The sequence below is a fragment of the Apodemus sylvaticus genome, chromosome 3 (genome assembly GCF_947179515.1).
Source record: "Apodemus sylvaticus chromosome 3, mApoSyl1.1, whole genome shotgun sequence".
Classification (NCBI taxonomy): Eukaryota; Metazoa; Chordata; class Mammalia; order Rodentia; family Muridae; genus Apodemus; species Apodemus sylvaticus.
The window spans coordinates 84,300,051-84,316,164 of NC_067474.1; the positions used below are offsets into that span (position 1 = coordinate 84,300,051).

At 39.2% G+C, this 16,114-nt stretch overlaps 1 pseudogene; it reads right to left on the reverse strand.

Moving 5' to 3' along the window:
* Positions 1 to 899: 899 nt before the first annotated feature.
* Positions 900 to 10,256, reverse strand: LOC127680267 (mitochondrial pyruvate carrier 1-like; annotated as a pseudogene).
* Between the last annotated feature and the right edge of the window lie 5,858 nt (positions 10,257 to 16,114).

Consider the following 16,114-nt stretch of genomic DNA (forward strand, 5'->3'; position numbering starts at 1 on the left):
GAAAACAGAGGTGAGAGAGGTGGGAGTACGTCAGGTAGAGGGGCATATATGTGGAGGCAGGGGATGGAAGGAGGGGTTCGGGGGTCTTTGAGAAGGGGGGAAATCGGAAAAGGTTTTATCACTGGCAATGTAAATGAAGATGATATTCAATAAAAAAAAAAAAGATGACTCTAGCCTCTCTCCCACACCATTGGTAGACTAAGCCATGTCATCATCATGGGCTAGGGGTCCATAAACCAAGTCAGCAGGGGTCCTGAACTATTTCATCTTTATGGTGGAGTAGCTCAAGGCCACCCAGATGATTTTGCCTTGGATCATAGAGCAAAGACCACAAGAACTCCCCTAAGCAACTTGCCTTAAAATAGGGAGGAACTTTCCGTTGTTTAGTATGCTTTTAGAGGCACACCCAAACTGCACCACTACAGGACACACCTAACTGCATCTGACTAATGCAATATCTATTTAAACTTTTTTAAAAATATTTAAACCATTTATTGCCATTAAGGTACAGATCTGAATTACATGTGGAAAACACCGATACTTGTTACCATTGGAAATTATGTGTAGACATCTGACCAACTGAGGGTTCACTATTGTCATTAAATGCTTGTGTTATAAAATTTTGTTCCCTTAGATGTTTTTTATTACACAAATCCCAATAGATAATATACATATTACTACAGATTGCTATAGAGAAAACCATCATTCAAAATTATTAAATTAGTTGCATATTTTGAACTACTCTTGATGACGACAAATAAAGTTTAGCATTGATAAGGCAGCAGAGAGCTAGTTTCGAGACTGTCGGCTATTCAATAATGTTGGCATGGTCATTAAAGATAGCGTTCTGTGTTTTCCCCTCAGCACGACTGTTCATGCTGCTGTGATCTGTAGCTGCAGCAGGGACTGGAGCTGGCCCTTTCTCGAGCTGGTCCTTGCACTGCTACGCAGATGGCTTCTTACTCATCTCGAAGCTGATGAGTCGTCTGCCCTGAATGAACTGTGCTACTTCGTTAGTCACATGGTACGCAAACAGAAGCCAGTTCCGAGGCTGCACCTTGTAGGCAAATCTCATGAACGCCAGAGAATAGCAACTGAGGGCGAAAGTCATCCGCTCACTGATAATCTCTGGAGATTTCTTCATGTCATTGATAGCAGCAATGGGGAGACCCAGTTGGCAGCTGGGCCCCAGAAGTGCGTACTCATGAGATAGTTGCAGAAGTCCTTGCTCCAGACATATTCCGCCCCTTTGTGCAGTAGCGCTCCAGCCTTGGCCGTGGGGTCGGCGGAGAAGCTGCTCCCCAGACAGATGACACCACTGCGGAGCGGGCTGAGGCCCTCTGTGCTCTCACCCCCGCGCCTGCCCTATTTAAACTTTTATATCTTGCTAACAATTAGATTTTCTATGCACAATAATCAAATATTCTGTAACAGTTCCATATTCTGCTTCCTGAAGATGTGCAAATAAATTCCAACCTAACGTAATTCTACACCCATCTTGATATGGACCCTGTGCCACTCAATGCATACTTACTCCTAAAGTTTGTGTCACGTTATAAGAACCTAGATGTCCCTCAAGGGAGGAATGGATACAGAAAATGTGGTATATTTACACAATGGAATACTACTCAGCAATTAAAAACAATGAATTCATGAAATTCTTAGGCAAATGGTTGGAACTGGAAAACATCATCCTAAGTGAGGTAACTCATTCAGAAAAGAACACACATGGAATGCAGTCACTGATAAGTGAATATTAGCCCAGAAGCTCTGAATACCCAAGACACAACTCACATATCAAATCAATTCCCAAGAAGAAGGAAGGAGAGGGCCCTGGTTCTGGAAAGGCTTGATGCAGCATTGTAGGGGATTACCAGGACAGAGAAGTGGGAGGGGGGTTGATTAGGGAAAGGGCAGAGAGAAAAGGGCTTATGATACTTATGGGTAGGGGGGAACTGGGAAAGGGAAAATCATTTGGAATGTAAATAAAGAATATAGAAAAGAAAAAAGAAAAAAAAGAATGCCTGGAGATTTTTCAGTAGCCACAAGTAGTGATTAGTAAACAGCTGGTTGTATGTTGGGCCTAAAAAAACTTTGCATGGGAGTGGGGAACAAATAGAATCTTTTTTTCAAGGACAACAAGTGAACACAAAAAAGAAGCATTTTAGTGTAGTGTGATAATACATGATTATATTCTCAGTGCCCTTAAAGCTGATGCAGGAGAATTATGATTTGAAATCTGCCTACCTAGGCTACATGTGAGACTTTGTTACTACAAAGAAAAGAAGAGAGAGGGAGAGAAGGGGGCACCCCATAATCTACATTGTGATGGTCTCTGATTTAGAATTAGCAGCTCAGCCTTCAAATTTTAGACATGAAATGGTTCTTATAGAACATCATTTCTTCAAATGTAGTAAAAAAGACCTGATGATAAAATCATTTAAGAAATCACCAAAGATGAAGTATGAAAACCCATTTTAAAAAATCAGGAATTTAGGGCTGGAGAGAGGGCTCAGCAGTTAAGAGCACTGGCTGGTCTTCCGAAGGTTTTGAGTTCAAATCCCAGCAACCACATGGTAGCTCACAACCATCTGTAATGTGATTTGATACCCTCTTCTGGGTTGTTTCCAGACAACTACAGTGTACTTACATATAATAAATAAATCTTTAATGAAAAAACTCAGGAATTCTTGAGCTAAATTCCACACTCTGAAATGAGAAGGTGTCTAGTACTTGTCTCTCCAGAAGCAAGTGTAAGGAAATACTGGAAAAGCTGACAGAATTCAACAAGATTTTAATCTATCAAATAATAAATGGGGCTATATTGCACTTCTCAAGAGAAGAAAAGCCAAATGCAGAAGCAATTTTGATCAAAAGTCTTAATCAATGGAAATGAATGGCCCTGGCTTTCTATCATGTACAGTTGAGTGGCCACTAGGGTTTTTTTTCCTCTGAGTGAGACTTCGCTTGTCTACATGGCTTATACCTTACTGCTTTATAAAAATGATGATCCTTACCTGCCAATTCCTGTCACATTTGTTTCCAAGGACACTGAAAGTAAATAATGCAATAGCTAAGACGAGTCAGGCCAATGCTGCAGAAATGGCACCAAGGATACGACAGCAGTGGCATGGCACCCAGTCAGCAGCAGCTAAGCCACTGCTCTGTTTGGGCCAAAAATGTCTTTGAAATGGGAGCTCAGATCTGGCTCAGAGGTACAAGCCTGCAAATACCATGTCAAGGTATTTATTTATTTATTTATTTATTTATTTATTTATTTATTTATTTATTGTAGCATTTCTTGGCTGAGTTTTTATTGCTGCAAAGAGACACCATGACCATAGCACTCTTATAAAAGAAAAACTTTAATTGGGGCTGGCTTACAATTTAAGAGGCTTAGTCCATTATCATCAAGGTGGGAAGGATGGCAGAGTGCAGGCAGACATGGTGCTAGATGAGTAAAGAGTTCTACATCTTGATCTACAGACAGCAAGGAGAGACTGTGTTTCACACTGGGCATAGCTTGAGCATAGGAAACCTCAAAGCCAGCCTCAACAGTGTGACACACTTCCCCCAGTAAGGCTACGCCTACTCCAACAAGGTCATGCCTACTAATAGTGCTACTTCTGATGGACCAAGCATTTTAACACAGGAATCTATGGGGGGCTATATCTATTCAAACCACCACATAATATAAAGTTTATCATAAAGTTAATGATACTTAAATACAAACAATACATAACCCTGAGGAACAGTGAATTATCTAATTCACTGGGTGATCTATAAGAAAATAGTTCAGAAGTCAATAGAAACAGGTGGAATTGTAAAAGAGAAATAGGAATAGGAGGGAAATAAACAACCCAGGCGTGTACACAGGAGCAGGTTCAAATGTGCTGGACTCTGTTTTACAATCACATCTTTGAAACACTGACTTCCTGGACTTGTGCCTCAGAGACTCCTGAACATCTCCTTGTTGTAATTTACTTCTTGCTTTTTAACACAGGGGGAAAGATGCTTGCTAAAGAAAACTGGCTGGATTGTTTTCTCCCTGCAGTAATCCAGAGTCAAAACCCATCCTCACCTAAACAAACAAATCAAAACCCAAACCAAACAACAACAACTTCTAACTAATATTTAAGGTCTCCAAAGCAGACTGGCAATGAGTCTCACTAGGATAATCATTTGCACCCTCCTTCAGCCACATGTAATGCAGGCTTTATTTAGCAAATAGCAAAGTCGTTTCCCAGAAAGTCAAAGGGCAGTTTCGGCTGTATTAATAGCTGCTCTGGGAGGGTCAATGTTGTGCTAGCCTACATTTTTTCCAGGGCCTGGAGATGCAATTTCCTACAATCTGTAGGCAATTTCCTACCAATTTTCTTGGGGAGCTAATAGGCTGTGACAGGAGATGGAGCTAGGAAGCAGCAGGTAGCTTCAGAAAAGACAAATTGCATCGCTGCCACCTAACTGGGCAATCTAGATCGACAGAGTTTATAGCTTTGTAGTGTTATTGGGCCCCATGCTAACAGCAAATCATTCACGCTGCTAGCAGAATGTCATATTCCCTTCTCTTCCTTCTGAATTTGTTATTACCACATATCACCTTGCAGCACTTTCCCTGGAAACCACAGCAGAAAGAAGAGTGTGTGTGTGTGCATGTGTGTGACTTAAATATCTCCTAAATTGCTTACCATATATTATTTGTGTTTAGTAATTTTTCTTTACAGTATTAGGCTAAGCTGGTAGTCTTTAAGTGGTAGGGTAGTAAGATTAAAATGATTTTTAAAAAGGAGGAGGAGATGGAGGAAGAAGGAAAGGAGACACTGAAAGAGTTACAGGAATTTGAGAGCAGATAGAGCATCTCTTATGTGTAGAACGTCCAGTGCTTGTATACACGCAAGCACATTTTAGAAAACAGTATCAACATCAGCAAAACATGTTTACCACCTTGCCATGATGCTGTTAAAGAAAAACTAATAATTCAGTATGACAATGGAAATGTTTTCATAGAGTTAAACAGAACCCCCAACACCTGCCCTGCTATCTTAGTGTGTGCTGAATACTGAACTCAAGGCCCCCTTCAGGCTGAGCATTTGCTCTAGCTCTGAGCTATACCTGAAGCCTAAATAAGAATCTGTTGCAAAATTAATTAATATACATCCTAAAACATTTATAAAGGATATAGAAAGAAGATTTACTAAGGAAGACACTAGCTCTGATAGAGTTAAGCAGAGCAGGTAATAGCCAGGTAAAAGTAGACATCCAAGTCCCAATACTCGGAACACTAAGGCAGAAGAATCACAAGTTCAAGGTATAGCAAGTTCCTGCATTTAAAAGAGGGGCAACGAAAACCAAACCAACATAAACATATCAGCACTTCCTACCTGAGATTTAGTTAGGTTAACTTTCATTATTCAGCCTAGTCTACATGAACAATATGCAAATAGTCACCTGTGCATTCTGATTACATGGTGCTGAACGTGTATATACAAATAAGGACTGTGCACTATATGAGGGTTATTGCCCACTCTTGTCCTAAGGCATCGGTTGCAATGAGCCCAAAGAGCTACTGAGGAGTGTTAGGAGCTCTGTATGTATGAGGAAGCTTTGCCCATCTTGTACATTTCACACCCAAAACATATTTATGTCCAAAGTAATTCTTTGTGAGTTGAGGAAAAAGGTTGGGGCAGCCAGGATTACATAATGGCAAAACTGCATTTCATACTGAACCCCCTCCTAAAGAAAAAGAAAGGGAAAGAATAAATTCAGAAAAAAATAATAATCACCTCCTAATAGGCTGCTTTGAAGAGATCACCTACACAACTTCCTGAACACTGAGGAGTCGAGCCAGTGCAAACCTAGAGTCCTCACCCCCCACTGAGTGGTGTTCGTGGTGCTGGAATGTACTCTATACAGATGACCAGAGGAGAAAGGTAAACAACAATCCTGTTACAAATATTCCAATCTACAACAGTAGCATGTTAGTGCAATAGTGTCACAAAGCTTGAGATCAATCAACCAACATCTAGTTGGATTTAAGGCCCCTTTCCCTGAGATGGAGCCCACATCAGACATTGCTCAGGTAGCCAATAACCTCAAATTAGATATGCCAGAGACCTAGAAAAAAATATTATTTTCTGCTAAAAGAACATGGCAATAAAATGATTCCTAATAACATTCGACTGTGCCCATAAAATCAGTGTTTTGCTCATCGAGAAATTCCCTCCTGCACCAGATAGGAACTAACCCAGACCCACAGCTAGGTTCTTCATACCAGGTATGACAGTGGCAGAAGAGAAGGTCACTTTCAAGAGAGAAAGAAATAAGCCCAGCATGACAGTTTTCAGACTTGAGTCTGGTAGTTTGCTCTGAACACAGTTAAGGGACACTCACCCAAGGAACATGACAGGAGTCCTGGAAAGACCATTTCTAACCCCAGTTCTTGGCGCCTGTCAAACATGGGATCTCCTTCCACACTAATGGCTTATTTTGGAAGTCATAATTTCTTCATGTTTCTTATGTGTGCAGAGATGGACTGCTATAATCTTCCTTTCACAGTGACTGAATAAATACTACAATATCCCTTAACCAAAATATCAATACAGCCACCCTCAATATGTAGGGGGATTAATCACAGGTCCCCAAGTCCATGAATGCTCAAATTCATTATTTAGAAGTTATAATATTTGCATGACACTTGGCATATCTCCTGCTATGAACTACAGATCATATCTCTCTCTCTCTCTCTCTCTCTCTCTCTCTCTCTCTCTCTCTCTCTCTCTCTTAATTGGGATTTTGTTTTTGTTTTTATTTTGTTTTGAGGATCTCACTGTGCAGTCCTCATTGGCCTAGAACTCTATATGTAGATCAGCATTATGGTTGGTTTTAATGTCAATGACCACCAGTCAATATCACTTAAATAGGGAGCCTCTCCAGAAGGATTGTTTTCATTGTTTCCATTGACCTAGGAAGACCCATCCAAGTGTGGACCTCACCTTCTGGCAACAGTCCAGACAGAAAAAACATAGCAGAAGAAAGATTATTTATTTGTCTCTTGATCTCTAGTCCTTTTCTCTTGCCACTGTGTTGATCTACTTGGTTGCTGCTGCTGATTCCTTTGAAGAGAACAGAACCAGCATTTTCAGGCTCCTCATAACAGGCTAAGGGCCAGTGTCTCTCCAAGAACCTTCCAGGTATTCAGTACTGGGTGATACTACTGAGATTTCCAGGCTTTTAAACTGATCAACCATTAGGTTGTTAGCTTATCCAATATTAGATATCTACATTGGAATGACTCTGACTGCTGAGGCATCAGCCTGGAGCCCCTAAAAAGTACTGGGCTCTCAGTCTCTTATTGTGAGACAATTTTAATGGAAGCTGACTTAATAAATTACACACATACACACACATGTACACATAATACATACACACATATGAGCATTCACTTTATTGTTTCTATTCCTCTAAAGAGCCCTGACAAATATAATTGTTCTGGTTTTGATGTCATAGAGATCCAACTGCCTCTCTGCCCTCCTCTCAGTGATGGAATTAAAGGCATGTACCACCACATCGGGTTCTAGCTTACTTGTAATAACTAATACAGTATAAATGCTATATAAGTCATTGTAGTTTTTAAAGTCTTATATATTCAGTGTAGATATGTGTGTATTCTCACATACTACTTTCTTCAGTTAAACTGTAGACGAGATTCTACAAACACAGAGAGTTGATTATACTCTTCAATATAAATTGTCACTTCTCATTGACTCTCAGGGCATTTCCAACTGAATTGGTCTTTGGAAAGGCTCTCATATTTTCATGGTCCATTCTTCCACAGATTAAATAGATTAATTCTTCTTTAGATTAAAATACCCTGGAATATGGGATAATATGTAGAAAAATGATATTGAATAAAATTCATAAGGTTTACTATTTTTCAGGCCATGAATTCAAAAGATAAAATTTGAAGTATTAAACACCATCCAGTGGGAAAGAAACTTAATTTATGATTTGTATCAGCCTTGAGGAAGTTTTTAATGCCTGCAGTAATAAAAAATGTAAAATATTGAAAAGCAGACACACTGAGATCACTCCTCAGCCTAAGCCACTTGTCATCGTAATATCTAACCTCGTTAGCATAATGTTCCACAGGTCTGGCCACTCAGAATAAGACAGGAGGAAGTGATAGCATAAAGCCACAACTTACACCCAACAAAGGAAAGAAATAGTAACCTCCATGGATTGTACAACTCTTGTAAATGGCAGCCAGTGTTTCCTAATCAGGAACTGTGATAAAAATCATAAATTCCATTGCTTCTTTGTTTTCAAAAATTGGATCTGACAAATGAAAAACAACCTTCCATATTTTCCATAGTCTTGCAAAGGACTAAGCCAAAAAAAAAATATTTTTCTGACCAGCAAATGTTCCTATGAATAGATTAGCCCACGATTGCAAGTTCACTTCTTTGAATTATATCTTGCATACAATCCCATTTTCTAATGACCTATTAGTTATCCAGAAATACAACATGTATTTTAATGGGTTAGGTGACCTTAAGGGAATCAATGCATCTCAAATAAATGCCTCAGGAGACTCTAGCTTATTGCACAGAAGGTAATTCTTTCCTGAAAAGGGAGCGAAGCTTTGTTTGAAATTAAGATTTGAAGATCATAAAAGGAATCGATTGAGCCAAGATGTTCTGTGTAATGTACGATCCATTGGAGGCAAATTAGCCTTTGCAGGCTACTTGAAGCATAAGATGAAAGACTGAACAACAGAAGCTTTGTTTACAACTCTCACAACTTCAGAACTTGTTAGAAGATGTGACCTGACAATGACTTAAAGCATGAGGCAGGAGAGAGACTATCTTGACAAAACTGAAAACTAAGTTCTGCGTTTATTGTAAATGCTGCCAGTTTAAAGCAATGTTCTGGTATGGACTACAGAAAGGCGGTAGAACAGACAGTATGAGAGAAACAGACTGGATTTCAAACAAATTAGAACCGTAACAATATAAACAACAAATTCATTTCCAGTCTCCATTCTGCAGAGTTAGCATCCCTTTGTGTTCTTGCTAGCAGGAACTTGCAAGTGATGTATCTGTATACTTTGGTGTGTAGATATAAGCACGTACACACAAGTGCCCTTGGAAGGCAGAGCCTTCAGAACCCCTGGAGTTGGAGCTGCAGGCACTTTGGAGCCACCTGATGCTGGTGCTTGGACCAACCTCAGGCTGTCTTCAGAAGCAGCACATATTCACATAAACTTATATGTTTTATACCTTGAGAACACTGACCATCTCCTGCTTTGCTCACTGATGACACACCACAGAATGGCCACTGCATAGGGCTTGCTTTCTTACTCTTACTCTCAAAACTAGTTATTCTCTTGTACACATTCCTAGATGCGTTTACAAAACTGGAAGCAAATGTCGGGGCGATCCCACACTTCTGTAAACCAGGACACTGAGAGTATTCAAAATCCCATTAACATCAATGTAGCTGAGGCACAACAGGGGTCATCTCAGTTCACTCTTCTCGAAGCATAACCTTGACCTTGACCCCAGGTTGTGCATATTTTAGCAGAGCTGAAAGCTGCTTGTGAGAGTCCCTAGCAGTGAAGCACACCCCTTTACCAAGCCCACATAATCTTAAATAGTGTTTGCTATTACTGCCCAATAGTGTTTCTTCACTGTCTTGATAAAATTCCCACTAGTTTGGAGGAAAGGAATGGGTATACACACATTTGCACTGGAAAGTCAGTGGCAAATCCTCTGACTGACCCTTTCTCCAGCCTGGCTCCACTGAGCCACTAGGGTAATCTGTAGAAATCAAAGCCTTACCAGGTCTGGCTTCGAGTGACACAGCCTCACTCCAGCTGCATCATTGCTTTGGTCTTCCCATGGTTTCTGCCAGTACTTAAACCACACATTTCAAGTGTCACAGTTGTTATAAATCGGGAGCTCTGCCAGCCTGCCTTTCACAGACACATTTCCAGAAACTTAGGTCATCATCCACCATCAAGTGAGGTACATTTCCATTGTCACTACAAGTTGTGTAATTTCACACCCTTTAAAAATGCCCTCTTGACAGTGCAACCCTTTCTATCTTTCTCTTCATCTCTGTCTTCCCATCTCTCTATCTCTGTTTCCCTTCTCTGTACATTTCTCTCTTATTTCTCTGTCTCTCACATGTCCTCACTCCGAGACAGCCTTACCTTCCATGTACCCAATTAACCTCTTGCATTCCATCTGTTTCATGGTGTGATTTCTTAGCATCAAGGTGCCTTTCACTTCTAAACCTAACAGCAGACCTAGTTCCTACTACAATAGTCAGACTAAAAGACTGACAGACATGCTTTAATAGATGACTTAATGCTCTCTACCAGAGTTCCAGAGTCTAGACCCATTTCAGACTAGAGATATGAGGCACCCTATGATTCCTATACCTACTTGGTTGATTGTAATATATACATTAAAGATGCAAGTAGGGACTTGCTTATATGAACATTTAGATCTGGGCTATCCCCAAAACATCATGGCTCTGGGGGAAAAAATGGCAAGCTCTTCATAAAAGAAGTGAGTGAGTAAATGCCACAATATATACACATTGCATTTCAGTTTGCTGTGCAGCCTACAGTTTTTGATATTAGCATGCTTCTCTCCCCAAGGAAAGAGATGACCTTACTTATCTTTGTTTAAAGACTGGATTATTTGCTAAATAGCTGTTGAATGAAGAGGGAAATAGCTTTTAAAAGGAGCTGGTTACTCCCAGAATAGTGTGTTTGTCTGAGTGGATGACTTCAGTTGATAAAAATGTGAAAACCCTCAAAACAGAAAAAGTAAGAAAATCTTGGGACTAGAAGGATTAAGGAATGGCTTTTCCTGTGTCCTGATATAACAAAACAGGTTCATCAACCTCCTCTGTCTGCACAAACACCCAAGATCAAATTTCTTGGACTGAGAATTGAAACAGCTGATGTTACCAAATCTCTCTCAAAATCACCAAAGAAACAGCTCACTCACCTCAAGTTCACTTCAGAATTCTCAGCTGTTGTCCATTGCCACCAAGATGCTTGTTCCACAGTTGTTTCCCACTTAGCTAGAGGTGTTAACATCACTAAAGGCTAACCTAAGTTTATATTTCTTGACTTTCAGAAAGTACCCAGACTTCCTGCTTTCCTCCTTTGCTCCTGATCTTTCTGCATTTCTTCACCACCACTACATACCCAGTGACTCACAAGCAAGCGCAGCCCAAATGCTGGAGGAGAAATGCCATACTGATGAAGAACTGAATGAAAATGACTGGACGTCTTCCATAGACAACTCATGAAAAAGACTCAGTCTGCAGCAAATTTCAATGAGGAAATATGAAATCAACAAAATCCAAGGAGGCCAACCACAGAGAATTGCTCACAGACACTACCTCTGAGCTCAGATACGTATGACAAACCTTGATTTTTCCCCAACTTGCTGAAGAAACATCTATCTTTTTCTTCAGGAGAGCTTCTTAAGATCTCACAAGTCATCCAACAATCCTGTTGACTCATTCTGACTTCATAGATAGCAGTTATAATTTATGAGTGTATATTTTTATAAGATTCCAGGAGAAAGTGATGCCTCTACAGAGGAACGGTAAGTGGCCAGCATATAAAGCAGAGCTTCTCAGAGTCTGTCCCTTGATTCTGACTTCAGTAGAAAGCTGACTGATTCAGAAACTCTGATATGGCCCCTAAATAGAAACGCCTACAAGTTTCCCAAGTGGTTCTGTTGTACACAGACTCCTCCTTGGTTGGTCCTGGGCATCCTTCCTGCTGCTAGCTGTTATCATGGAGAATTCCTGTCCTCTGTAAGCTCACTTCCTTGTATTAGACAGAGTTGGACTTACATCTGTGCTTATCATCTGGAGAAAGGGAAGAAACAAAACCATCACCCCACACATGCTAATTCACTCCAGCCTCCTTGAATGTCGAGCATTCTGAGTGGCTGGTGATGAGGCAGTGACGGACCCTATACCAGTCCACACCCTCACTCTGCAAATATCTATTTTAGCACCAGAGTCCTTAAATAGCATGTGGACTACAGATATGTTTCTTTTTTTTTTTTAAAGATTTATTTATTGTTATATCTAAGTACACTGTAGCTGTCACCAGAAGAGGGTGTCAGCTTTCTTTACGGATGGTTGTGAGCCACCATGTGGTTGCTGGGATTTGAACTCAGAACCTTTGAAAGAACAGTCAGTGCTCTTACCCGCTGAGCCATCTCTCCAGCCCTACAGATATGTTTCTCAGTGGAGAATAAATGTATTGAGATGTATGGCTTGCTAAAATAATCACATATTCACCAATATCCAAGGAAACAAAGTAATAAGCACCCAAGAAATTCTGCAGTTCGATAACTTCAGAACAGCATCTCAGTTACAGGACATGAAGCTGCGTGACCAGTGACAGACACTACGCTCAGCTGCTTGATCCACTGGAGCATATGATCCTCCCATACAATGTAAAGTTTATAATACCCATAATACCCAAGTAAATGCTGCTGCACCAAAGCTAAGGGGGAAAATTGAATGGTAATTGTGTCTTTGAGAAAGATAAAAACAAAACAATAAACAGATTGTAAATTTGAAAGGCTCTGGGGCTAGCACCTATTTTAGTGCATTAGAGTTACTTGTTTCATGCAATAACCCTAAACCTCAAACCCCGAAACTTAATGTCTTCAAACAATGATTTACTGATTTTTATATTCTTGATGATTGGTAATCTAAGTTCCTGAAGGCTTAGATGTTTGTTGATTGTATGATAGCTTGTCTATCTACATCATACTTGGCCCCTGGAACTGGCTATCAATGGGTGCACCTCTGTAATGGTCCCCATAAACACTCACACCTCAGGAGGGAAGTTGAGGATTTGAATACAATAATGATGTCATATTTCCAAGAAGGTAACAGTGGCTTCAGAAAGACCTACTCACCATTACTCGGATACTTGCCCTAGGAGAAAGCAAGCTTAAGTCAACCCAGATTCAAGGGGGTAGACACAAGAATATCAATACCATTGCAGAAGCATGTCTATAGGAAACAATTTGTGCATGCCATTATTATAATGATTGATCCCTTCATTTGTTCATAACAAGACATTTAAGAAGACAAAGAACTCCTAACTATGTGTCATTTAAGGAAACTACACTGAATATAATCCTAGTTAGAGTAAATATAAATCTCATTTTTATGCTCTGGTCTTGATCACTCTGAAATTTTCTCAGAACAAGCTTCTCATTAAATACCTTTTAATCTCGTAATTTGGCTGATGAAGTTCAAGGTGTCTGAGTAGAAATTTTGTTATTGCTCAGGCTTGCATCACTGAAATTATCTTCAACCTTTATCTAGCCAATTGCCAAAGGAGTGTATAATCATGCAGTTGGTAAGAGTTACTTAAATTTCAGATAGATTAATGCAGAAATTTGTCTTACTTCTGCATTATGTGTTACATATCACAATTTATTATTCTCAACTCTTCTCAACTCCTAGTCACTGTCCTTGCTATTCCTCCCCCAGAAAGCTTGTGAACTGGGTATTATATGTAGCCTGTTGATGATGGAGAAGCAAGGGTTGCATCATAAGCCTTATTTTAAATTATATATGTTGTCTTGTTTTCTTCCTATATTCTACTGGATCATCTTTCAAATTTTTCTTTGAAAATTATTACAATCTCTTTAATGCAATACTCAATATGCTACTTCATTTTATAACTAGCAGCATGTTATAAATGGCTAACTCAGGGCCATGGATGGAAGTTTTAAAAGAATTACCACAAACTCCATTATCAATATAATTACTATTTTGAAATGATAATTTTTAAAAATGTCTTATGCAAAAAAGTTGTGATAAACACTCTATGAATATTTTAGGTAAAGTTGTGACCCAGCAGACTCAAAACTGTTAAGCAAATACTGGACTAGATACTGATTTTAAATTTTTCATCACAAATTTTTAAATAGTCTTTATTTTAGGACAGTTTTAGGTGATGCTTAATGCTGAATGAAAATCACTAAGAGTTCCTATGTCCCTTAGCTTTTCCTTCATCAGTAACCTCCTAACACAGAGTTCTACACTAGCATAGCAGCAGCCTGTATCTGCTGTCAACATTACAGTTTATTATTGTGTGTTGTGTGGGTTTGGATCAATGTATGATGGCATGTACCTATTGAAAATGAAGCACTGTAGCTTCATAAAGAATCGTTTCATTGTCCTAAAGATCCTGTTCTACCTACTTACCCCCATTTGCACTAGCCAGTAATAACTGACCTTTACATTGTCTCTGGAATTTTGTCATTTCCAGAACGCTATAGTTGAAAACTTCCAAATTTATAGGCTTTTCAGACTGTCTTCTCTCAGTGATATATGTTTAAATTAACGCAATAGACTTTCTTTTAGATGCTGAGTAGGATTCTTTTCTATAAACCTCATCTTAGCTACAATTTTAATATGAATTCTCCAGTAGAATGTGGAATAGGGTAGGGACTGAACATAAGAAACTGCCTCTGGAATGGTGTAGTCCAAGAAGTGGAATAGGAGATCTGGTAATATAGATGCAAAGCCTGAAAACCAGAAGGGACAACAATATGAATCATAGTCCAAATGCAGCCAAAAGAAGGAGCAGCATGATATTTCAACTCAAACATTGGCAAAGAGAACAAATTCTATCTGTTACTATACTCTATTCAGGTCTTCTGTAGATGGGGTAAGGTCTACCATATTACAAAGAACAATTTGCTTTGCTCAGTCTTCCAATTCAAACATTAATCTCATCTAGAAGTAACTTCATAGGCATATTAAGATAATGTTTAAACAAGCATCTGTGTATCACATAACCTATCCATGAGTCAAGCTGACCAAAAATTTAACCAACATATCTACTCACTTCCAGTAGAGCATCTTGAATGTTCTAGGTTTGGGGAATTATGAATACAGCTTCTGTAAACATATATGTGCAAGTGTCTGTGTGAGCCTATTTTCAGCTCATCTGGGTAAATAACAAGCATGTTCCTTCTAAACGAACAATGCCATTTTGCATTCCTATCAGGAGAACTCTTACTGTATCACATGGGGAGCTTTTCTTTCATATTTTATACATTGCAGCAAAATATTACTTTCAAAAATTACTTAGGTTATTGTTATTGCCTTACATTTTGAGTTCAAAACCTACCTCCTGTTCCTTACCCCCTGTTCTTTTCCTGGCTCCTGACTTGATTACTTTAGGACAGAAACCATACATATTTTTAAGTCCATCCACATAATCCCAGAACAAGTTAAAAATGACTGTATAATGAACTTATTTAACCAAACTAAAATAATAGTTTAGTGTTGTCCACCTGAAATATGTTCTACACATTTACATTAGCCAATAGTTGGGTAAAACTATTTAATACAAAGCTTATTTTGTAAATACTAACTAGCTCATGTACATAGGATGAATACTTTTAGACAGGATACAAAAACACAGAATATATCCAAACACTATTGGCATCAACACACTCTGTGGACTGATAGATATTTTCTTAGGAGATCTGGTTGGCCAAGAGCTGCCTCCATTCTGCATAATTGTACTGTATATTGCTTGAACAGCACTATGGTTTGAAGTAATAATATATCCTCCATGGACTCATATGTTTGAATAGTTATTTCCTAGTTGGTGGTAATGATTAGAAAGTAGACTGTATCTGGAGGAAGTAGGTATCTGGGAACGGATGTTGAGATTTTATAGCTCAGCCCATGTCTTGTCCATTCTTTGGTTAAGTCTTCTAATATATGAGGTGAAGAATCCCAGCTATTTATTCCAATCATCATGGAAGTCCTTCCTGTCATACCATCTCTATGGGTGACTTTAACCCTTCCAACTAAGTGCCAAAGTGATGCTTCATTTCTTAAGATGTTTGTCAGGGATTTGGTCACAAAAACAAGAAATTGATTCACCCAGGAAGCAATTAGAATACAACTACACAAGTATACCTTCCCTGACTTCACCTTGCATTTTTACTACAATAAAAAATGAAACATTGTAATGTCAATCATGGTCAGATGAAGACCATCTATGTCCATTTACTACCCCTTACCTGGT